This window comes from Rhagoletis zephyria, unplaced genomic scaffold (assembly GCF_001687245.7).
Source record: "Rhagoletis zephyria isolate East Lansing unplaced genomic scaffold, Rhagoletis_zephyria_1.1 Rzeph_scaffold_02081, whole genome shotgun sequence".
Lineage (NCBI taxonomy): Eukaryota > Metazoa > Arthropoda > Insecta > Diptera > Tephritidae > Rhagoletis > Rhagoletis zephyria.
In genome coordinates this window covers 49,252-76,141 of record NW_016159165.1, presented here as the reverse complement: position 1 = coordinate 76,141, position 26,890 = coordinate 49,252, and the positions used below count along the sequence as shown (strand labels likewise).

At 33.2% G+C, this 26,890-nt stretch overlaps 1 protein-coding gene and 1 long non-coding RNA gene across 4 annotated transcripts in view; one reads left to right on the top strand and one right to left on the bottom strand.

Annotated features, from left to right (window-relative positions):
- LOC108365963 (synaptic vesicle glycoprotein 2A-like) overlaps positions 1–26,890 on the top strand; it is a 79,547-nt gene that overhangs the window by 6,478 nt on the left and 46,179 nt on the right. The window lies entirely within an intron of this gene.
- LOC108365964 (uncharacterized) lies at positions 6,883–24,492 on the bottom strand. Its single transcript, XR_001848031.1, has 3 exons — positions 24,257–24,492; positions 14,884–14,888; positions 6,883–6,893 (listed from the first exon to the last, which is right to left on the bottom strand). It is a non-coding gene; the product is annotated as an uncharacterized LOC108365964 (long non-coding RNA).

The following is a 26,890-nucleotide window of genomic DNA, read 5'->3' as shown; positions in this document are numbered from 1 at the left end:
TTAAGAAAATAATTCAAAATCAGTTTTACTCATGATAAAAACATAGCAAGGTATAACCGTTCTCTCAATTTGTCGGCCATGATTTTTTTTTGAAGTTTGCCAACATTTTAAAATCATATAAATGTGAAAATAAAAAAATGAAATTGTTCGAAATTGTTGTTGCTTGAGATTGAAAATGAAAATGTGTGTGTGAGTTTGTGAGTAAATTTAAAAATTAAATTGTTTGGAAACGTCAAGAATTTTAAAAGTGACTCTCAGCGGTTCTACCTTACTATATTTTTATCATGGTTTTACTTACAAGATTTAGTAAGAGAAAAAAATTCCTGGGAAGTGCAAAAACGTAATTTTTTACATAAAAAAACTTCGAAACGTCAACAGGATACAAAAAACGTCCAAATGACGTTAAAAACGTCAACCTGGCAACGCTGTGTAGAGCAGTTGCTCAGAGTATTTCGGCGCTTGGAAATAAATTCGGCGGCACGTTATTTTGCAAGGTATTCATTTTGTGATTTACTAGTATATGAATGTGGAAATGAATACAATTTTGGTACTAAAAGCTGAAAGAAAACAAGGATTACCTTGTAAGGTGCTTATTTATTTCTCTAATGCGAAAAAATTGATTTGTAGAAAAAAACTATAACCAAAATAGGTTTGAATTTTTCATTCATTCACACTCTTCTATTTGAAGGTAGACTGAGGTTTAATCGAAAAAGATTTGCAGAATTCCATAAAAACAGTGGACGAAAGTGGAAAGTGTGGACGAAAAAATGAAGAATTACTAAAAAGATCACTAATCAATGTTCCAATATTTTTTTATAATTTTTGTTTGTATATATTTTAAGTTCAAACACTTCCAAATAGCTTCGAGCACAGCGGATAAAACAAAATATTTTGAAATCGGCGCTGTGCTCTTTGGCAATAAAAACTTAAAACTACAGTGCACTCACAATAAAGAATACTTATTAAAACCCCGAGTATTAAGGCCAGTATGGAGCTCTCGAAAAAAAGCAAAAACTCCATATAAAATGACGTACAAGAAATGGCTAAGAAATTTTCTGGAGTCAAATTTCTTTAAGGCAGTACGCAGTTCTTAAAAAATTTGCTACGCTTTCTACTACGGTTTTCTAAAGTTTTTTGTTAAAAAAGAGCACAAGGCAACCCATGTTTGCAACATAAATATATATATATATGCCCGTTCCATTACCCTACGCCTCCATCTTCTACAGATTCTGTTAAAAAAGCTGTGTTAATACAGAAATGTCAGATGGAGACCGCAAATTTCCACTGTTAAACCATATCTGTCTTGCCGAATTTCTTACCATCAGCTGTCGTANTACTACGGTTTTCTAAAGTTTTTTGTTAAAAAAGAGCACAAGGCAACCCATGTTTGCAACATAAATATATATATATATGCCCGTTCCATTACCCTACGCCTCCATCTTCTACAGATTCTGTTAAAAAAGCTGTGTTAATACAGAAATGTCAGATGGAGACCGCAAATTTCCACTGTTAAACCATATCTGTCTTGCCGAATTTCTTACCATCAGCTGTCGTATGGTAGTTTGACAACTCAGTTTTCATTTTACCGCGCCATCTACATTGGGTACGGATCGATCTGATTGGCTTGATGCCATTTTGAAAGTGATATGTTAAGACAGCAAATTGCCCGCATGAGAAAGCGAGACAAAGTTAAAACAGAAATTTGACAGATGTTAAGGCACATTTAGGAGAAAATGGAGACGTGGGGTTATTTCTTGGGGTAAGGCTGAGGCAACAGGCTATCACAGGCTGTGAAGTATCAGATGTCAAAATTCCTTGGGAAATAATGGCAAGTTTTTTCTGGTCCGTTTTCTTGAGAGCTGCATACTGGCCTTTAACATTAACGAAAACGCTCATGTTGCCAATTGTAGAAGTTTAAAGCAAATAACACACCCTCCACAATAGAGGTATACGCCGCCTAGTTACGAAAATATCGGCGCGGCGGACAGTGTAAGATTTGACCCATCTAGCTGCTTTTAATTCTGTATTTCGAAAACCATTGGAGATAGATTAATGAAAATTTGCACAAGGTACTTTGCAAGATAGGTGAAGCTTTTTACAAAAAATTGGTAATTTAGAGGTACTGTCACGCCACCCTATATATTACTGTAATTTTTAAAAAGGCAAAAGCTGTAATTTTTAAAAAGGCAAAAGCTGAAATATTTAACTAACTAAAAAAGCTAAAATGAATTTCCTTATAACAAGGAATTATAAACTGACGGAAATTACTTAAAAACATTTTTTTTTAATTATGGTCGTGGCAAATATCGATAAAAAGTCAAGTTTGGTCAACATAATTCGGTTATAAGTTCAATATTTTCTGCTCTATTTACAAAGGTGGGGTACCAATACCAAAGGTAATGAATCAAGTTTTCTCTGTTCAAAAGTGAAAATAATAAAATTTGTATCGGTCGAGATCAAATGCAAATGAATTACTAGAATAAATTAAAATTTCTAGTAGGCATAAAAAAAGAAAATTTCATCAAAACCAGCACTTTCCAGCAGCTAAAGTTGTATTTTTTTAAATCTAAGAAGAGTGCAAAATAAACTGAGACACAAACTTTTTCGAACAATCGCGGATGAAGAGTTTGCGGGTCGAATGAAATTAATAAATTGCTAAAATCAAATTTAAGTTAACATCGTTTTACTTTAACATGAAATACTCAGTCCTAGTTTACTAAAATCCCAAAAATGTATATTCATTAAAAAGAACGTATCTAAACAAGTAAGAAAGTCTAAGTTCGTGCGGAGTCGAGCTTGAAATACCGTCGCAGGTACGAAGTGTATGAAAGCTACCGCTACATAGTAAGCCGGGGTGTATCAATTTTGAGCAAATTAGCGTCCTTCAATTTCGAAATATTGAAGTTTCAAGCATTTCTGAAATTTACCGTTATATGAAAAGCGGCCTCAATTTTAATCCGATTTCAACAATTTTCAACGCTTTGCTTTTATGTGGCAAGCACAATAACCATACCGAGTTTGGTACAAATTTGGGCCAACGGTTACTGAGATACATATATGTATCTGCGTCAGCGGTGCCACGCCCATTTTCCAAAATTTGGTCATAAACGTGTTTCTTAATAAAGAGTTGTTGCAAGCACCAATTTTGAATAAATAAGCTTCAATATTTACTGATTTATCGAAGATTTCGTATTTCTCCAATTTGTCCGATTTTAAAACTTTTCGGCCATTTGGTATGCTATAGCAAAGCTAATAACTGTGCCAACGCCCATGGGCGTTATTTCTATTTCGAAGGGGAAATATCGCTCACCAATAAAAGGCAATAAAGCCCGCGGCCTTTATTTCCTTTGCGAAAGTGCAATAATTGCCGCGGGCTTTATTTCCCAAAGAAAAGGAAATACCGCCCGCTTGATTTATTTCATAAAAAAGGAAATAAAGCCCGTGGGTAGTATTTTCCCTGGCTTTATTTTACTGAAACAATCCAATTATGTATACAGGCATACATTTGCATAAAATGGAACGTATTTTAAATGAACTGCTCTCTATTTTTGCATACAGTGTAATTCTGCGTTAGATTTCCTTCTGCAGTATACGCATACAATCGAACGGTATTTTTGCCAATTATAGGAAACTAAAGCTAAATTGTTACTGTTTTTAGCCTTCAATGTGATGCGCATATTTGTTCTCAGCGTCTAAAGAGCGAAATACACCACACAAGCGGTTTGACAAACCAAGCGAAATTTCCCTTTGCTTCAAGCCATTTGTGCTGTGTATGGGGGTGTTTGAAGGTTTGACAAACCGCTTGAGGGAAATTTGAGCAAAAATCAAAATTTTTTGATTTTCTGGCCGCCATGTTGATGTTTGATCAAACCGCTTGCGTTGTGTATAGCAAAATCGCCTCATTCGCAACGAAATTTTCACCGAGTAAGGACGTAAGAGAGGAAAATGAAAGAAAACCATAATATTTAGCATTGCGAACTGGAAGAAAACTAAAATTCTTTGCTTGAACGAGTCATGTTTGCATGGTGTATGCCGAAATGGGAAAAGTAGGTTTGAAGAATGTTTGACAAGCCGCTTGTGTGGTGTATTTCGCTCTTTAGGTTTTTCAGTGGTGGCGGGCAAACGCTGACGGCCGCGGCAAGCGCGCCATTTCGCCGGGAAATTTATTGGTTTATATACTTACATTATTTAACTGTTCTGTATGAATGTACGATGGCGTTGTTTGTGTACCCACGCCGCAGAAATACTGTGGTGATGTGGATGACGCACGGGTTTTTTTAACTGAGAAGGCGACTAAAAGTTTTCGCAAACAACAAAAATGAATAACGGGCATAATAACATAAATCAGCCGTGGTCGAGTAGTTTGTGTGACATCAAGGCACACAGCGCCAATCGGAGGAGAAGCTCGGCCAATCATTTTAAACTTTGCACAGATTGCTTTGCAGAGCTCAGTAGGCGTACTAATCTAACTGGTAATACAAGCTTTTTGTGTCCAATTTGCCGTCAAATTATTCAATAATCGACGAAAGTATTTATTTAACGTTTTACTTTTTCATGTTCCTTTTTTTTTGTTGAAACTTTGAATTATTTAATTTTCATATACATGTACATACATACATACGTATGTATAAAATATATGCATTGCAATTTGTTAATTTCAATTTGGGATGTACGTGTTCTAAAATGGAGACAAGGGCCACAATAAAGATGAAATAACGCCCGCGGGCTTTATTTCAATTTTTTACGAAATAAAGCCCGCGGGCGTTATTGCCATATCCAAAGGGAAATAATGCTCACCCGCTAAAGGCAATAAAGCCCGCGGGCTTTATCTCTTTTTTTTTTAGGAAATAAAGCCCATGGGCGTTATTTCCGCCGGCCTTATTGCACTCCACCAGATGTGAGCGTGGCTAAACCCATTTTAAAAAATATATTCTTATTTTTCGTATAAAAATTATTATAAATGTCAAATATGAGTGAACAATCTTCAGTAGTTAGTAACATATCGCAGTTTTCCTATTTCTGAAAATTACCGTTCCGTCCGATTTTGCCCATTTTCAATACCATCCGTCCTACGCCCGAAAGAAGTGCACGTACAAAGTTTCGTTAAGATATCTCAATTTTTAGTCGAGTTATCGTGTGCACAGACGGACGGACGGATAGACAGTCACCGCCTAATCGATTTCTCTTTTCGTTCTGATCGTTTATGTATACATACATTTGCCTATATCTTCCCGATTCGTTTTGCCTTTTACAAACAACCGTTATGTGAACAAAGTTATAATACCCTTGTGCACAAGTGCGCTCGGGTATAAAAAGTAAGACCAAAATGGTATTTTAGCAATTGTTGCTCATATAACACCAACAAATTAAACATTGAGATTCAGATTCAAATATACAAGTTTAAATTTTACTGCGCTTGATAATCTTACAAATCAAATCCCGTTCGACCCTACACTTTCTTTTAACTTTTGTAGTTGTTATTGCTTCGTCTCTATCAGGCATTTCTAAAAACATTTTTGACGTTGTTTTGAAATTTGGCGATATGAAATTATTTAATTAATATTTTCTAGAATATGCAAATAACACACTGTGCGGCGTTCGGCGCCTAAGGAATTTTGTACAACATTTTCATGATGAATGCACATTGAAATACATTGCTTGAAGGAACTACTACTCGAGAATACATAACAATTTTGTTCAGGACCAAAACAATATTCGTTTTTTGCATACTACTACTACAACAAAAAAGTTATCGCACAACAAAAACTTTAATGATAATATCTCAGAAAGTAGTTTTAACAGAAGTGCCCTTATTGCATCTAACCCCTCAATTATTGGAGATAAAACAAAAAGAGTGTATTTTTTCTTTAATAAAAAGTTGAATATTTTTTAAACAGATTTTAAATAAGTTATTTTATTCTGGGGTCTCACAGACGTACACAAGTACTAGGTGGCTGTGTGAAAATTATGTTAGCATTCACAAGTGGTGGTCAACCCCCAGGAAGGTTTTGCTCCATCGCATCGCAATGTTTTCTATACAGGGTTAAAGTTCTTGGTGGAAATTAGTAGTATTCTTCATTACTTTCGGTTATCCTTAGGAAAATTTGGCTCTTAATATTTCAGTGGAAATTTTAACCATCTATAAGCCATTTTTTAAACAGCGGGTCAAAAAGGCCTGTTCTACTGGGAGTTAATGGGTAAAACTGTTGGAAAATAGTAGACAACCCTAGTTTTCTATCTATAACCCACAAAAAATAGTAAGAAGTCCGTAGTTAAACATAACGGCAAATAAGATTATTACAAAAATTTATTAATAGCGACATAAATTACTCCAATAACTTAACTTTTTAAATTTTTTTATTTCTTTAAATTTAAATAGTGCATACGGATCTATAGAGAACTTAGAGAACCATTTATGTATGGATATACCTCAGACCCTCTTCTGTTCTCTCGAAATTTTAATTAAAGTAGGAAGTAACAATATTTAAATTTAAAACTAATTTCATAATGAAATAAATAGAATTATAATCGGAATTGGCATGGCGAATGCCTAACGCTGACGAGATGACATGATAAGATTTAGTGTTGGGAAGAATCGAGTACTTTCGAGAATCGAGTTCTTTGGTATCGATATTTTCTAGCATCGGGTATTTTTTAGAGTACTGAGTACTTTCTTTAAGTTTACACATTTTGATAGCATTTCAACGCTTAGTGTAGAAATCTTACAAGCCGAAAGTACCTACTTTGTTCAAATTAATATATTAATCCTGAAATATGTACATCAAACGAATGGCTAACTTTACTGGGTACAAGTATTGTACTTGAAAACTATTAAAACTTCAAACTTAGTCCAATCATTTCTGAATACCGGTAAATATAAATAAAACTCAGCACTTTTAATTATATATTCGACACTTAATACTGAGAGCTTTGAATCGGTCCTGAGTGCAAGTATCGAAGTGATGATTGGTACAGCGTATTTTTTAGTACTAAGTACTTTCGAGTTCTTTTGTGAGTACTGAATACTTTCGAGTTCTTTTTGAGGGTTGAGTACTTTGGAGTACTCAGTATCGATACTTTTAAAAATCGGGTGCTGTTGATCCTTTTGAGAATCCAGTTCCGAGTACTTTTGGTCGATACTGCCCAACACTAATAAGATTAGTAGCCTCGTGGCTCTTTGGCAGTACCCCGCCGATTATTTTTGAAGTTGACCACGCCGCCGCCGCAAAGCTTGTCGATGTAAACCTCTACTCAACAATAAATAAAGGCCTGCGGAACACCTGCATTCCAACCAAAAATAGATTTTAAGGTATTTTAAGGCAGAAATACAGGCTGAGTTACAAAACGTCAGTTGCAAAGCAACTATACAAAGTCACGCATTCCTAAATGCAAATGTGCAATTTTTGACGATGTGGCATTTCCCAAAATGTATCGTAAAAGATATCGATGCGTATACAGAAAGCAAACTGCGCATCGCTAAGCTAATTGATACTTTGATGACATTTCGAAGTAAAAAATGGCCGACGTCGAAGGGTAAGATTACATTTTTCTATCTTAATTCATTGCTATATTGAATATTCAAAATATGCAATGTATATGGTCGCAATGTGTCGCAACTCTGCATATACAAACAGTTTGAACATCGCAGTATAACAGTTTCCAAACATCGAATTGATACGTTTTGGAAGTCAGCCACATTCGTAGGTTTGCCCTTGCCGTTCGAAGAACGACCGCTGGTAGAAAAAATTTACTTATTATAGATGTTGTTCGGACCAGTGATCGAACCTAGATTCTGCGGAGTTGTAGTACGTGCCTCTAACCACGCGGCTACAGCCACCTCTATTGAATTTTTGGCCTCATTAATTAGCGTTAACTAACTACTATGTTAAGATGATGAGTAAGCAGTTTTCTAAATTTGCAACACACGCAACAGAAAAGTCTTAAATAAGTTTAAATTTTAAAGCGTTAATTCCCAATAATTTCAATATAATTACAATAAAAAAATTGAAGTACAAATTCGAAGAAAGAAAGAAATTAAAAAAGCTATTCAATCTGAAGCCGATAGACAACTGTTTTTCTCTCTGGAAATATTCATATATAATAAACATGTACACAACACATATACAAAAACACATATACAAAAACGGCACTCAAGTACACAATACAGTGACAAAAACGGTACTAGACTGTCTCGCTTTGATTTCGGAATGCTTACACATTGAGAAGTTAGCTTACTGCCAATATAGTAGTATTACATATATGGAAATATTGAATAAAAAGTCCTTAATAAATAACAAGTAAGAAAGTCTAAGTTCGGGCCGATCCGAACATTAAATACCCGACGCAGGTACGAAGTATATGGTTTTCACCTTTCCGAAAGCTGCCGCTAAACGGTAAGCTGGGGTGTATAAATTTTTAGTACATTAGCGTCCTTAAATTTCGAAATATTGAAGTTTCAAGCATTTCTGAAACTTGCCGTTATATGAAAAGTGGTCGTAATTTTAATCTGATTCCAATAATTTTCAACGTTTTGCTTTTATTTGGCAAGCACAATAATCATACCCAGTTTGGTACAAATTGGTAGAACGGTTACCGAGATACATATATGCGATCATAAGTGGGCGGTGCCACGCCCATTTTCCATAATTTTATCATAAACGTATTTCTTGGTAAAGAATTTTTGCAAGCATCAATTTTGAGTAAATTAGCTTTAATATTTATTGATTTATCGAAGATTTCGTAGAGGTAGGCGTGGTTATTGTCCGATTTTAAAAATTGTCGGCCATTTGGTATGATGTAGCAAGACTAACATCTGTGCCAAGTGTGGATGAAATTGGTACAGCGGTTACCGAGATATACACATGTATCCATAAGTGGACGTGGCTACGCCCATTTTCCAAAAATTTATAATATTCTTATTTTTCGTCTCAAAGTTATAGCAAATATCAATTTTGAGTGAATAATCTTCAGTAGTTACTAAAATATCGCAGTTTTCGTATTTCTGAAAATTACTGTTATATGGGAGGTAGGCGTGGTTATTGTCCGATTTTGCCCATTTTCAATACCATCAGTCCTACGCCCGAAAGTGCACGTACCCAGTTTCGTTAAGATATCTCAATTTTTACTCGAGTTATCGTGTGCACAGACGGACGGACGGACAGACAGTCGCCTCTTAATCGATTTCTCTTTTCATTCTGATCTTTTATGTATACATTTTTCTATATCTATCTCGATTCGTTTTGCCTGTTACAAACAACCGTTATGTGAACAAAGTTATAATACCCTTGTGCACAAGTGCGCTCGGGTATATAAACCAATACACACAGTACAGCACAGAATAAGTAGTATTTTAATTTTACAGATTTGGAAATTTACTGTACATATATGTATTTATGTACATTAGAACGTCACAAAAAATATAAAAAATTCCGCAAAACGGCCAGAATAAGTCTCAAATTTCAGCATTTGGTATAGTAATAATCCTCCATGAATCCCTCCTCTCTAGGACAGTTGTAAGGGGTCCCGAGTCGAGCCTTTAGTTTTCCAATTGGAATTACACGTAAGAAAATGAGTGCTTTCCTTTTGAGGTCAATATTAATTTCTAGGATCAATGAAAACGCTCGAAACTGTAAGAATACATTGATGACATGACATTTAAGTAATGTATTCTTACACTTTCGAGCGTTTTTATTTATCCTAGAAAATTACATTGATCTCAAAAGGAAAGAACTAATTTCCTTACGTGTAATTCCTATGGGAAAGCTAAAGGCTCGATGCTGGACTTCATACAACTGTCCAAGAGACGAGGGATTCATGGAAGATCATTACTATACCAAATGCTAAAATTTTAGTCTTATTTTGGTCGCATTGCAGGATTTTTTATATATTTTTTGACGTGGTCTAATGTACATATGTACATACATATATACTAGTATGTATATGAAGATATATGAACATGCAGATTTTGGTATGTATTAATGTATATACATTAGACTGCATCACCAAAAAAGTTGCGGTTTTTCCGCCGGGATTACAAAATTTATTATATTTTAAGACATCCACCAAAATATTTCGAAAAAATATTAAGATTGAAGCGAGCTGGACCGATTTGAAAAAAACCTCAAAAAATGGAGTTTTTTATGAATAAAAATAGTTTCTTAAAGAGCTTTTTGAAAATAATCCCCTCAGATGACAAAAGATATAAGGCTTAAAAAATCTGCATAAAAAAATGTTATAATATTTTCAACGGAATCGTAATAATGAGATTTTTGATGCTGTTTTTGGTTTTAATCAAAGATTGATTTACGAAAAACTTAAATAACTGGGCCAAAACTATTCTGATTTAGACTTATGGGATCTCGGTAGAAAGGCATTTTCCCACTGTTTTTATTTATGTGCAAAAAAAAGTCGTTCGTGTTCCATTTTTTTTTTTCAAATACAACACATCTTAATTCAACATTGAATGATGTTCGTTCATCCTACCTTTCTCTTTCATCCTTTGAATGAGCTTGTTAGCAAAGATATAAAAAGAGTGAGAAAATACCTTTCCAATGATACCGCACAAGTCTAAATCGGAAGAGTGTAGGTTTAGTTATTCAAGTTTTTCTTATACCAATCTTTGAAAAAAGTTAAAAAAACAGCATCAAAAATCTCATTATTACGATTCCATTCAAAATTTTTTTAAATTTTTTTTAAATATTTTCATGCAATTTTTTTAAGCTTAACAATTTAAGGGGATTTTTTCAAAAAACATCTTTAAGAAACTATTTTTATTCATAAAAAAACTCCATTTTTGGAGTTATTTTCAAATCGGTCCAGCTCGCTTAAATCTTAATATTTTTCCGAAATATTTTGGTGGACGTCTTAAAATATAATAGATTTTATAATTCAGTCTAATATACATATATGTATTTACATACATACTATGTATGTAAAATATCTAAATTTGCATATAAGGTTCTTTCCCTAACAATCCGGACCGGATCCGGTAATTAGAGAATAAGCGAAAAGTTTACATTGAAAATAAAAAAATAATGAAGTTAGCAAAATATGTTATAAAAAAATCTAAAAGTCGGATTAACTAAAAAATTATTACAATACATATGTATGTTCGTTCGGGACGTTACGTTACGGACGTTACTCTTTTTTCAGTTAAAATATTGATTTTTTAAAGCGATATTATGGTGTTTAATTAAAAGATATAGAGCATAAAACTATGGTTATTCAGATTTTTTAAAAGGTGATATTGTGGTGTTCTTTTTAAAGGTGTCTAAAACTAAGGTTATTCACAGCTTTGTTTCATGAGGTAATACAGGAAAATCAGATTTTCCGAATAAGTGTGAAAAAAGGCTTGACTTTTTTACACACATAAATGCGAGAATTGGAATTGCATGCTCTTTTCAGTATTTGGTGAGTCTTACTCGGGTTTCCCCATATTGCATATTAAGTTTGTTTATGTTCGAAGCAATTACACTTTAATCTTATAAAAAGGTACTGTTTTGTTTGCGAATACAATTTATAGAAAAACTATAAGGTGGAATACTAAGATAAATGGGGAAGTTTTCGATACTTTGATATATACACCGCGAATATAAATCCCACTAATTATATATAAATAAGTGCCTATTTAACCCTTGTGTTAATACCCGGGTACCGGGGTACCCAAAACAGGACCTTTTTCCTTTCAAGTCAAGTATTAGTTGACATTTCTTTCCCATCCTCCGGATCGTCGTTATTTAGCTTAAATGAAGGAACTTGGACAATTGAAAGTAAAAAAATTGTGTTATTTATCAATAAAATAATCGACTTGAAATGTAGTATACCGTACCAGCGCCCGGGTACCCGGGTACCAAATAATTCCGGCAGTCTATTTTGTAGTGTTTTTCTATTATACGCACGTAATTTGTAAAAATAACTATACTACAGTGAAACCCGCTTAAGTACCTTACCCGCTTAAGTAACCAACATTTTTGGACACCGTGAATTTTTATAATATAATCTGAAGAAAATCCATCGCTTAAGTACCTCCCCGCTTATTTACCCAACCCGAATAAGTACCAACATTTTTCGTGCCCCATTTACAATTTTACTTAGAATTTTCCCCTTTTAAGTGCTTTTTTAAAATTCCTTAAAATATTTACGTATTTTGAAATGATGAAAGATATAATATGGGGTGTCTTCTTATCATCATTGTTCACAGCCTTATCGCAATGTAATGTGGAGAGCATAATTACGGGTTTGTTTCTGTTTGGTACGTATAAGCACATAGCTACTCCTTCATGGACACCAAATACGGTAGAGTACTGCTCTCAGGCCCTCTGCGGCCCATTATGTTTTCTATGTAGGGCTTATTTTCTCTCAAAGTACCAACAAGAGTACAAGTCCATGAAAGCAAGTGTTTGGAAAGGGACATACATAGATGTAAAGACAATGTCCATACATACATTTATTTTCGTCTGTGCCTTTGTTTGCTTTGTTTGCGATAGCACATGTACATATATTTTAATGTAGTTAGGGGACTCACATACTGTTTTTGAAATTTTTATTACTAAATTCTCTTAATTTAATCTATATTCACAAAAAAATTTCAGTCCGCAAAATGGATTTGTGAAGAATAGTAAAACAAATACTGAGTGGGTACCCGGGTACCCCGGGTGCTAGACAAAGTAAGAAAATGTGGGTATTAATACAAGGGTTAAGTTATTAACACAACAAGCACACGTCGACGAAAGCACGTTTCTACATAAATTATAACTATAGTATCAATTGATAAAAATTTTCGAATGTGAAACACCCTGCAATAGTCATGACTGCGACACGTGTTTTCTTTGGTGCACAATATAATATTTATATACGTGTACATATGTATGTACAGTTACTTCCAATTTACGTACATACATATGTATGTATATTCAATTGTTGGTCAACCGCAGACATTGGCCCAGGTCAAGGTAGCCTAACAACTACCCTCTTCTTTGCATTCGTATATTTGAAATCAATTACCCAGCCAGCAAAGAAACGTAAATTTTGCCGACAGTGCATTCTAGTACAATTTTCCGTATCCGGAAACGAATAGAAAACGACTAGAAAACGACTACAATTATCATTAATTTACTTATCCGGAACACATTCGGAATGTTCGAAAAAGATGACGTTATTTGAAAGCAATAATTGTATTTTATTAGGTGTTTACTCGTATTGAGAGGACAAAATTCTCCAGCAGCAAAATTTCTGAGAATTTAGGAGCATTCGCTCTCAAAGAGACGAAATATCAACAGAAGTACGAGAACGCTAAATTTGCAAAAACTTGCAACCTTCGAAACAGCTGATCGCTTGCACAGTTGCCACTGGTGATTAATTTGGCAATTTATTTTCTGCTTGGTATATTTTCCCCCGATTTGGCATTTTATACAATTCAATAGTTTAGGGTAAGAAAAACCTTTTTAAGCTACAAATTAATTATATCGGAATGAATAAGTTATATTTCTCATAATTATTTGTGATATCATATGGTGACGCATTCAAAATTAATTAATTAAATTTGCAATAACTAACTCAAAAAGAACATATTTGCTTTTGTTTATTTACAAACATGTGTTTGTGATCAGCTGATTTTCTTACCTGCAAGTTTTAGCTGGGAAAAAATTTTCCAGCAGAAATTTGCAGCTCTCTTTCATATTTTGCTCTCTCAATTTCCCCTATTTTGCAAGTTTTTTGGGTACGAGAACGCAAAACCAGTAAAAGGTTTCTAAAACTTTAGATAGTTGGGCGCACGAGTACACTCCTATTATTACAACGCTTTTATCAACTTGTAATGTTGTATGTCCAGACCACCATTTTTATACTATAAATATAGCAAAGGTATTTATGGCAAACCTAGTCTAGATATCAACCTCGTCGTAGGTATCATATCAAAGACATACAATTAGAAAAACTCTAGAGATAGATGTCGCCTCGCCAGAAGAAGTTAAAAATATGCACTACATACGCTACAGTGGAAATGGACGACACGCCATTTCTTTAAATGAAATTAATTGCTGATATATGTATGTATGTACATATGTAGGCATATACTAAATGTGAGCAAACATTTTGCTTGCATACTCTTCGGTTCTCTTTTCACTGCCAGTTGAATTATTTTAGTATCTATTGCAAAATTTTATACAGACAAGACTAAAAAGTATATAATAAATTAAAAAAAACTCTTCAATATACCACGCTTTTATAAATGGGCTAAAATTAGAAAATAATATTTCTCAGTCCCATAGAACTTATTTTGATAACTTTTGATTTTGAAATTTTAGCAAAAGTCATTATAAACAATTTATGAGACTGAAAATGAAAAGCGTGTGACCACTCCCTCTCCGGTCATCGGTACATACAATTCGCTTTGATACTCATTTTCCCTGCAACGCGCATCCGGGAGGGACCCGGTTAGAGACGTCGATCCCTGAGACGAATGTGGAGACGATTTCATCTTCGGCCCTGCCTCCGTCCTGGATGCAGGCGAATTCGCCCGCGCCCCTAACCCCGAGTCTAGGTGCGGTGGGTTCCCACCGGCACCACCAGAGAAGTGTCCACGAAGAGGTCGGCTGCGACCCCTAACTGCACCCTGCAGAAGCTGCCCCACCCTGCCCATGAGTCGATTCCGCCCCGTTTAAAGAGGAGCGGAAGAGAGGGATCGGTTTCGAATCCTCTCCACCACCCGAAGTTTTGATGGTTGGATTTGGTTTTGATTTAGTCTTTGTTTGTTTGTGTTCATCTTGTTCGTACGACCAACTTGTCACAGTTGTTAGACTTGGTACAACATACCAAACGGCGGAAGTTTTAAAATCGGACAATAACCACGCCCACATTCCATATAACGCTAATTTAGATAAATACGAAATCTTCTATAAATCATTAAATATAGAAGCTAATTTATTCAAAAGTGATGATTGCAGTAATTCTTTAGCAAAAAACACGTTAATGATAAAATTTTAGAAAATGGGCGTGACACCGCGCACTTATGACCAGGGATGTATATCTCGGTAACTGTTCGATCAATCTGTACCAAACTTGGTACGATTATTTCGCTTACCACATAAAAACAAAACGTTAAAAATGATTGAAATCGGACTCAAATTACGCACACTTTTCATATAATGGTAAATTTTAGAAATGCTTGAAACTTCGATATTTCGAAATTAAAGGACGCTAATTTACTCAAAATTGATACGAACTGCAAACCCTTGAAAATAATTAACATTATTATGGAATTTTAAATAATGGACGTGATACCGCCCACACATACATAACTATATAAGTTGATCTCATTATGTCTAACTGAATGTTCTATCGAAGGTGTTTGAAATAGGAGTAGAATCATACTTAAATTCCAGTACATCTAATCCTCTCTCGACACGGTTTACTGCGGAATTAAATGTTTATACCGCTCGAAAAATCTTTGTAATAAAAATATTTCTTTAAAAAATGTATCAGATGGAAAGTACAAATTGCATGCATAAAAAGTGAGATTTTAAGCTCGACATGACAAAAAAAAACCTTGTACATATGTACATATATCGTTCAATAATAAAATGTATGATTTAATATACTACTCTATCTGAATGGTTATCTCCATTTTCTGTATTCATCATTTTTATCTAGACTCTGGCTCTCTAAATCTCATTTGGGTGAAAATGTGTACCTTTACCTTGAAAAAAGTAAAATAGCTTTAAAACCCGTGCATATATAACTTAATTTAGTAAATTCGTGTACTAAAATTGGAGAAAAATTAAACCGCCAAAAAAATAGTGTCAGGCGTTGATTATACATATGTATGCAACATACATATGTACATACTTACAGTGGTCGAAATAACTTATTAATAAATTTTCATAAGTTTAACAATTATTATTTTTTTGTTATTTAATTTTGGTTATTTTTTCAAACTTTGTGCAATATTAAAAAAAATCAACAAACTTTCGTACGGATTTCTAGCTTTTTTAATTAAATTTTCTAGAAAGATTCTGAGTATGCCGTTTTGTACCCCATTGAATTTTAGTAGAAAAAGTTTGAAATGCCTAAACATACCTATGATTTTTTAGATTTTTTTCTTTGTCGAAGATGTTACGGTTTCTTCCATATAAAAATTAATTGGGTGTATTCGGGGGACAAAGGGGACAAATAAATGTAAAAAACCAACCGTAATTTTTAGCTATTTCAAACTTGTACTTTGTTCTACTAGAACTCAATACGCTACAAAGATGCATACTCAGAATCTATCTAGAAAATCTAATTAAAAAAGCTAGGCATTTTTACGAAAGTTTGTTGAATTTGTTTTAACTTGGATTTATACGGGTTTTAATAAAGAATGGACCAATTTTTAATTAAAAAATGAGCAAAAATTAAATAACAACAAAAATAATATGTTAAAACATGCCAAAATGTCATGCGGATATAAATTATTTCGACCACTGTATGTATGTATCTATATTCAAGACAATATAGTCTATGCTCTCAGCAATTTTTTCTAAAGTATGTATATTAGGGCGGGAAATTTTTTTTTTCAAATATGCAAGTATCACAGGAGAATTCTGCATGTAATGCTAAGCAAATTTGCCGAAGAAACCATGGGTCTAAAATCAATTTGGGGTTTGCTAAATTGCGAAAATAGGTTTCGAAGAAAATGCAAAAAGTTTTACTGTTGAGCCCACTCGTGGAAGCTTTAAGAAAAACACAGTTGCAGAAATGGATTCCTCATAGCAAAAAACCCCTTACAGCATGTCTTTGTACAAAATGTAAGCACTTCTTTACGAACTAAAGCCAAATGCTAAGAAACATATTTTCGCAATTTGGCAAACTCCAAATTTATTTTAGACAAACGGTTTCTTCGTTAAATTTTCTTATAATTACACCTATAATCATTCTGTGCTATACGCGTATAGTTGAAAAAGTCTCCCATACAAATTGAACCGCCCTAATGTACATATGTACATACCATATAGACGCAAACATACAAACATGTATAGGCACATATCTGTGGCATTTTATTAAAAAACTTATGTCGAAATGTGTCAATTTCCTTTACAGTAATGTGTATTTCATTAGGTTCCCAAACAATATTTCAACGATTAACTAGCTAGTGGTGTAGTTTAAGATACCCTTTTGATATAAGCTTGGAAACATATTACTTTTTAATTCAAAGTCAAACTTTCTAAAGTCACTTAAGTTGCTTTAATAAAATGCCACAGATATGTATGTACATTAGACTGCAAAATAATAAGATTTAAACGAGCTGGACCGATTTGAAAATACCTCAAAAAATGGAGTTTTTATGAATAAAATAAAATAGTTTCTTAAATTACTTTTTGAAAATAGTCCCCTCAGATTACAAAACAGACTAGGCTTAAAAAATCTGCATAAAAATATTTAAAAATATTTTCAACGGAATCGTAATAATGAGGTTTTTGATGCTTGTTTACTTTTTCAAAAATTGATTTACGAAAAACTTAAATAACTGGGCCAAAACTATTCTGATTTAGACTTATGGGATCTCGGTAGTAAGGTATTTTCCCACTATTTTTATTTATGTGGAAAAAAAGGCATTCGTGTTCCAATTTTTTTTTCAAATACCAATACATCTTAATTCAACTTTGAATGATGTTTGTTCATCCCACCTTTGTCTTTCATCCTTTGAACATTAGCAAAGAAATAAAAAGGGTGGGAAAATACCTTTCTACTGAGATCTCATAAGTCTAAATCGGAAGAGTTTAGGTTCAGTTATTCAAGTTTTTCTTATACCAATCTTTGAAAAAATTAAAAAAAAAATAGCATCAAAAATCTCATTATCACGATTCCGTTCAAAATTTTTTAATATTTTTTTTAAATTTATTTTTATGTTAATTTTTAAGCTTAAACCGTTTTGTCATTTGAGGGGATTTTTTTAAAAAACATCTTTAAGAAACTACCTTTATTCATAAAAAACTCCATTTTTGGGGGTATTTTCAAGCTCGCTTAAATCTTAATATTTTTCCGAAATATTTTGGTGGATGCCTCAAAATATAATAGATCTTTTAATCTCATAATGGAAAAACAGTACCGTTTTTTTTTGTATGGGGAGTGATGCAGTCTAATGTACGTACAAATATGTTTGCTTTCCTCGATTTAGTATCAATGCTTGATATTTTCCTAATTTGAATGAAACTTTATTAAACTTATATAAATATATAAAATATTTTACATATTTTATTTTGAGCTATAGACCGTGTATTAAATAAACATTTAAAGTTTTGTTGCTTTATTTACTTTTAGTTTGGTCGACCGAACAAAGCTAATAGTTCCTAAAGATGCCTTCATATTGAAGGCGAAATATCGACCAAAATAAAAGTAAATAAAGCAGCAAAACCTTAAATGTTTTATTTAATACATGGCCTATAGGCTATAGCTCAAAAATAAATGATTAAATTCTAAAGATTAATCATCTTTCTTTGACGACTATGCTAATATTTTTCGCGCCAAAATATTAGGAAAGATATGTATGTATAAATATGTATATTTTAAGTATGTATGTATGATTGCCAGAGTAATTCTTTTAAAATGTGCTGCGAAGCCCTGGATTTCCGCGGTAGTCTGTGTTATGTACTATATAATATATCGGGCGCCGACATGGTAAGTTCAGAGAGGCAAGTATAATCAACAGACGCTTGATAAAGAGTTCTTCATATGTATATACTAAAGACATTTTACAACTTATAGTTTTGCAAGAATAAAATGAAATAATAGACACCATAAACACTGATAAGAATCTACAAAGGCTAGGAAGAGGGCAACAACAACTTAAAATGTATGTATGTATGTACATACATGCATATTAGGGATGGAATTTGAAAATTTAAAATTAGCCGGAAATCGGGTAAAAAATGGGCCAAAATACAGATGAAAGGGCTAAATATTGAAAGGAGCCATAAAAACCACATTTTATGGTTCACCTTACGAAGCAGCAGAAATTAAAATTGTATATGCTACATAATGTGAAGTTGAGAGCATGATAAAGGGATAGTAAGGTATAACTACGGTGACCATCCGTCCTGTATTATACGGGACAGTCCTCTTTTTTGACCCATTGTCCTGGTAATTAATTTATTTTATACGGGACGCCAAATGTTCTGTATTTGTTTTAATGTCCCGTATTCGGTGCTCTGACGCCTTAACAGCTTATTAAAATGGCATACCTATGAACGAGTTTTAAGTGATCTTGTTATAAGTATGATCGTAATTTTTTTATAAACAGTTATTATTTTCTAATCTGAATGCCTGTGATTCGAATCGAGGAATAATTACAGTGGCCAAAATAGAAATTAGGACTCGACATTTTAGTAAGTTTTGGCTATTTTTCCTTAGTTTATTTAATGTTTATATTTTTATTTTATAAAAGTAAAGCTCTTTTCCTAACAAAACCCATATACATACATAATACCAAATTTCCAACTTTGTGCAAAAAACTATAAAAATTAATTCTGCGCTGTTTCGCCAAAATTTCAAAACTTTTAATTAGAATCTTTAGAAAAAAATTCGGTTTGCAGTTTTGTAACTCATTAAAATTGAGTACAATAAAGTGCGAGTGGAAAGTGCTGCTTCTCTTTCAAAAAAAAGGTCGAACATACTTACTTTGTACGAAAAAAATGCTTAACACCGTCAACAAAAAAAAAAATTGCCAAAAATTAGTGGTAAGCCTTACCGACTTAAAATTGCACTTTATTATACTAAAATTTAACGATTTTTTTTAAGAAACTTTACGGGGTAAAAATCTCGAGAAAATTATCCTACAAATTTGTGATGTTACTATAGGTATACTGTTTCAGGGAAAACAATGTGGAAAAAACTTGCAAAATTATTTTTTGTCCCGTATTCGGCTCTCATAAATATGGTCACCGTAGGTATAACCCATGATAAAAACATTACAAGGTAAGTCTGACGTTTTCAAGGAATATAATTTAAAAATTCCCAACTCAAACTCACAAACACATTGTCATTTTCAATCTCAAAAAATAATTTGAACAACTTCAAATTTTAATTTTCAATTCTACATGATTTTTAAATTCTTGAAAACCAAGGCATATTTAATAAGGTAGAAGTGACAACTAGCTCAAACTCTCTTGTAGCTAGTTATAATGTCAAAAATTTGTAAACAAACAAGTTAACCCTTTGAGGTGCGAGTGCTATGTTTGCTACAAATTATCATTAATTGAAACGCATCATGGTACGTATTTATGACCTTAATGTGCATTTTTAAATAACAATTAATAAGGTTAGATTGAAAGCGACAATTTTGTTATAATTTTGACAAAATCCGCGGTCTTACTTCCAGTGCTACATCCTTTATATACTATTTTTGTGGAAAAACAACAATAATTTACATATAGCTAGAAGAATTTCTGCTTATATGCAAATTGTTGTTGTTCTTCACACCATTTTTCATGTATGTATGTTTGCTAGGGATAAATCTTGCAATAAATTTTTGACCACCTTCCCGATGACCTAGAGACTTGAAACTTCAAAGTTGACTCAGAACCCGATGACAATGCAATACGAAAGGTGAGTTAATCCGATATGGCGCACAAGTCGAGATATTTGAAAACCTCGTATTTTTAGTCCGATTTGGTTCATATTTAGAACGTATGTATATTAACTACATGAAAAAATATAACTCCATTAAAAATTTTGACGTTAGGTGGCGCAAGAGTCTGGTAAACCAGTATTTATGGTGCGATTCTGTTCACGTTTAGAAAGCTTGCTTAAAAATATTTTCTTTAACAATTAACTTATTCGTTCTTTTTTTGTTTGTTTGAATTTAGAATTGAGATATGTATATGAAATACCACTAAAAATATTTGCGTTATGTTTTCAATATTTTCTCACAAACAACTTATCTGTTCAGTATTCGAAAAGCAATGGGAAATAAAAACACTTTGTCAAGAAGTTGCAGTGAGAAATCAAGCATCTACTATTCCCTTTTGCTTAGTGTTGAATTGCATAGTACGTTGTAAGGAAGTAGCACTTTTGTAGGGCCAATTTTCCCACAGGTTTGCTTGTATCAAGATACCTACTACAAACAAATGTAAAATTACCCAATTACTTCTGATAATTGTTTACACGTCTCTTGATTCGCAAGTGGGTGCTTCAGCTTTAAAAAAATAGCGCGATTCAATGAGTTCGACCTAAATGCACTACACACATTCTACCTACATACATACGTATACGTACATATTAGGAATGTTAATTTTTCAGTTTTTTCCGATCCTGGGATTTTCGGGATGTCGTTATCACAATCCCGGGATCCCGGGATTTGGATATTCATTACTTTTCAACAACTTAAATCGAAAAGATTTATTCTATATTGTTTGAGAAGCTCTCCTACCATGAAATAAATAATAAATAAATGGGTTTTAAACCTACTTTTTTGTTTAAAGTGGCATTTTTATTTTTTCTCTCTGACGTCAGGATTTATTTTAAAGGTATGATTTCAAGGGATATGATTAATTCCAAAAATTATTTAAAAAATTCAATGCAATGTAGAATAAATATATGGGTACCAAATGCAAGAGGAAATTTCTTTAGAATTCAAAATAATTAAAATTTTTTGGATTCATAAGAACNAAAGTGGCATTTTTATTTTTTCTCTCTGACGTCAGGATTTATTTTAAAGGTATGATTTCAAGGGATATGATTAATTCCAAAAATTATTTAAAAAATTCAATGCAATGTAGAATAAATATATGGGTACCAAATGCAAGAGGAAATTTCTTTAGAATTCAAAATAATTAAAATTTTTTGGATTCATAAGAACGATAAAGTTAGAAGGACGAAATTAGAGGATGTTATCGAGTTTATATAAGTCCTTAACATGTAACTTTTTCAAAAACAAATATTGCGAAATTGCAAGGATAAAATTTTAAAAGAACATTTTCAATACTTACCAGTCCTTCTGGTCCTCTTTAAATTGATACCCATACTTTTTCTGTGAGCTCATACCTCTGAATTTTTATACCCGAGCGCACTTGTGCACAAGGGTATATTAATTTTGTTAACATAACGGTTGTTTGTAACAGCCAAAACGAATCGAGATAGATATAGACAAATGTATACCTAAATGATCAGGATGAAAAAATAAATTGATTAAGCCATGTCTGTCTGTCCGTCCGTCTGTCCGTCTGTCCGTCCGTCCGTGTACACGATAACTCGAGCAAAAATTGAGATATCTCAACAAAATTTGGTACGTAGGTTTCCCTTAATCCAAGGTAGGTTGGTATTGAAAATGGGCGAAATCGGACTTTAACCACGCCCACTTCCCATATAACGGTAATTTCCAGAAATACGAAAACTGCGATATTTTAGTAACTACTGAAGATAATTCACTCAAAATTGATATTTACAATAATTTTTAGACGAAAAATAAGAATATTATAAATTTTTGGAAAATGGGCGTAGCCACGCCCACTTATGGTTACATGTGTATATCTTGGTAACCGCTGCACCAATTTCTTCCAAACTTGGCACAGTTGTTGGCCTTGGCACAGCATAAAAAACCGCCGAAACTTTTTAAAATCGGACAATAACCACGCCCACATCCCATATAACGGTAATTTAGAGAAATACAAAATCTTCGATAAATCAGTAAATATTGAAGCTAATTTATTCAAAATTGATGCTTGCAACAATTCTTTACCAAGAAATACGTTTATGGTAAAATTTTGGAAAATGGGCGTGGCACCGCCCACTTATGATCACATATATGTATCTCGGTAACCGTTCTACCAATTTGTACCAAACTCGGTATGGTTATTGTGCTTGCCACATGTAAGCAAAACGTTGAAAATTATTGAAATCGGACTAAAATAACGGCCGCTTCTCATATAACGGTAAATTTCAGAAATGCTTGAAACTTCAATATTTCGAAATTGAAGGACGCTAATTTACTCAAAATTGATACACCCCGGCTTACCATCTAGCGGAAGGTTTCGGAAAGGTGAAAAAACATATATTTAATACTTTCGCCGGGTATACTTGCGCCCGAACTTAGACTTTCTTACTTGTTTAAAACAATTTTGAATCACTGACATCAGAGTGAAAAACTAAAAACGCAAATTTACTATATTTGGCCCATGGTTTCGCGAATATATTGATATTTGTATTAAAAATTTACTATCGCGCGGTGTTATATATAATGAGCTAGACAATTAAAAAAAAAACTGTAATTATTTAAAAAGAAATATAGCCAATACTGGTCAAGAAAAGGAGTTTCTATTATTGCCATCAGTGCAAATTACAAATCCCGAAAATGCCGGGATTATGTGCCAACAATCCCGGGATTTTTGGGACCTTAAAAATGCCGGGATCGCGGGATTATCATTCCTAGTACATATGTACATATATACATAGTATGTACGGATGAAGTATTTAGCATCTGTTATCTTAATAAATGAATTACGCTATCACCTTCCTTGCCTCATGATTAACACACTTATGTGCATACATAGTTTTTCGCTTAATATTTTCCTACAAAACATTATCAACACAACGCACAGTGGTTCAGCTTATATGGAGCAAAGGTGAAAACTATTTTCTCGGAAACTAAATGGCATTTCGCAATAAAATTTGGTGCACTTTTCTATTTGTCTAGGCTAGGTTAGTAATGAAAATGGGTGAAATCGGCCTAAAACTGTGCTTGCCTTCCATATGTATAAAGAGTGAACTTTAAGAAAAGAATGTAGTGTTAAATAAATTGTTTAAAATGGGCGGGGCCAAGCCCACTTATCATGCAATATATGTACCCGCCTAACCGATTTCATCCCAACTTAGTACACTCATTACTGTTAGCACCATTCAAAAATTCTTTGCATTTTTTTAACATCGGACATTAACCACGCTGACCTCCCATGTGCATATTGATATTTTCGAAAAATGCAAATTCTACGATGTTTTACTATATAGAAACGCTAAATATCTCAGGTTTGTATTTTGAAAAATGTATGAGCCGGAAATTTGATTTTTATATAATAAATTGATTTTTATTAAAAGGTCATAGGTATGGTACGGCTGAATTTAAGCTAAAAACTAAGCTATTTTAACTAACATCTAAGAAACAAACTTAACTCAAGAATATTACTTTGTGATACGATGACAACACAAATTAAATGTCAATTTTAAAACGTCGTATTCCCAACTGTGAAATCTCTGCTTTGATCTTGCGATCACACAATACGCTCGATAAGACCTTGTAACCAGGGCTGTCAACTATCCTTGGCTATTAGGTGCCATATTGAGGATAAAAAAGTGCCAAAATGTGCCAAATAAAAAAATAAAAGTGCCAAAAAAGGGGCTATTCTTTTAAATTTTTCCCATTTAGCATTAGCATTAGAAAAACATTCCTATAACAAAAGTCTAATGCCAAAGTAAGATAAACCAGTTGTATACACTAAAGAAGCTAGAAAATCTTAGTTGAGAGGAAGAAGTACACGCAAAGGATTTCACAAAAATGTATTTAAATACTACAATTTTTCAAAAGTGCCATTTTAGCACTTTGTGCCAAATTGAAAGATAAGTGCCATTTGACGCAAAACAGGGCCAAAAATGGCACGGTTTGAGCCAAGTTGGCAGCCTTGACCACTGCACTAAGTGCAATAGCCTCATCCGATCATCGATTATATTTTTTGTTGTTTGTGTGAAATATTTTATTTTTATCAGCATTTATCTTTTAATCAAAATGTGTTGAAATAAAAGTGATAATAAAAAAAAAAAATATTTTTCCAGACATAATGACGCGAAACGAAGATACAAGTGAATATGGTGCCAATATATTCCCTATAAGTACAGTTGCTTTGGTTCTGATATTGGGCGCATTTATCAGACGTAGTTGTTGCCCAACCGTTGGCTATTTGTCTTGGAAACGCACTGTTGAGTAGTTACGCTCAGACCAACAGTTGGTAACTTTCCGCCATTTTTTCCAGCGGAAAATTTACGCTACCTGAACTCAACGTGTTGGGATTAGCCTAAACAGCTGATCCAAAAGACTTACGCCGCTGATATTAAATTTAACGCCGCTTTGTTAGGTGGCAGTTGCAAACAAATTTATTATACCTTATTGACCGCAAATGTCGAAAAATTAAAACGCTAATTTATTTCGTCAAAGTAGTAAATAGTATCGGCGTAACTAACTCTATTTGTTGCAATTTCGTTTGTTTACATTTATCAGCTGTTCATTTGGCAGCATATTAATCAAGCCGTTTCTAAGTCGTAATTGTTGGGTTCAACAGTTGCCAGCAGTTTCATAGCAGATGAGCTAAACAGCTACGTCTTATGAACGCGACCATTATAAGCAATGCAGTTTTGTGGCACAATCCGTAGAGCTGAGTGATTAGGGTTGCCAGATTCTGAAACGGAGAAAGGAGTACATTTATATTTTCGATAGAAAAAAAGCAGTACAGAACTTAAAAAAGGAGTACAATTTTTGTTTTAATTTTTTTGTGCAATTTATTGTTACAAATTAGCATTATTTAGGTACAAACAAACACGGATATCATAGAAATCTTTTTCAAAGCAACAATAAATGTTAAAAATAAATAACTAAATTCTACAAAAGAATTCCAGGCTATTCCTGAATGTATGGCAATTTTTTCATTTTATAATTTAAAAATTTTCTGATTTTTATCCCGAGCGCCCTGCACCTACCTGCCTACGACCATGCTTACACCTTTTCACTATCACACTTAACTTTACTTACTTAGTAGTGTTTGTTTGCCACAATATGAATGGCAAAGTACAGGGCGTAAAATAATAACTGTCGCATAGGTTTTTCGAAAAATAAAAGAGTCCTTTAAAGATTTTGCGAAAAAAGANCCTACGACCATGCTTACACCTTTTCACTATCACACTTAACTTTACTTACTTAGTAGTGTTTGTTTGCCACAATATGAATGGCAAAGTACAGGGCGTAAAATAATAACTGTCGCATAGGTTTTTCGAAAAATAAAAGAGTCCTTTAAAGATTTTGCGAAAAAAGAATTTTTTGCTAACTTTATAAATAGTTTACTTTAATTTTATTAATTAGTTTTAAAACTTGAATCCTTATTTCCGTTTGCCAGCTTTGGGAGATAAGTACATTAGGGCGGGTCGAAAGTCTAATTTTTCTCAAATCCCTTGGTAATAGCGTAAATATATTGTATCATGAAATCAACAACAAGCCTGCAAAATATTAGTCTTTTATTTTAATTGTAAGAGCCCGCGCATCGACCTCCAAGTGACAGCACACTAGCCGAGTAAGATCAATTTTTGTTGAAAATTCCGGGTTTAGCAAAAAAGTTTGGTGCATATTATTAGATAATGAATCCGTTAACGCCAAAGATAAAGTCAAATATCATTTCTCGCAGCCCTTTAGCTTATCGTTAATCTCAAATTTATCTTTTTTCAATAATATTTGAATTGTTCTCTTGATAATTCCACTGGCCTGTAGTCACAAGCAGGGATGCCGTTTGGATCTAAATAGATCCAATTGGATACATTTTTAGACGAATTTTTGCGGGATACTTATTTTTTCCGGTCAGTATAAATGTGGATACTTTTTTAAATAGGCCAAAATTTTATATTTCCTATAAAGTTTTTTTCGTTCAAAAATCGATTTTCATTAAAGATGGTAGAAAGCATTACGTTTTCTAAACGTATAAAGAATCGCTACTTAAGCGTGAAATTAAAGCATTTTATTTTTTGTGAACGAAGCAATGAACATATGAAAAGATCTCACCAAAATAAGTATAAGCGCAATTGCTTAAATTAGCTTAAAAGGATGCTTTACGCAAGATCTTAATATACATATCGTCGTTGCATTTTGTTGATACGCGGTTTTGTACTTTAA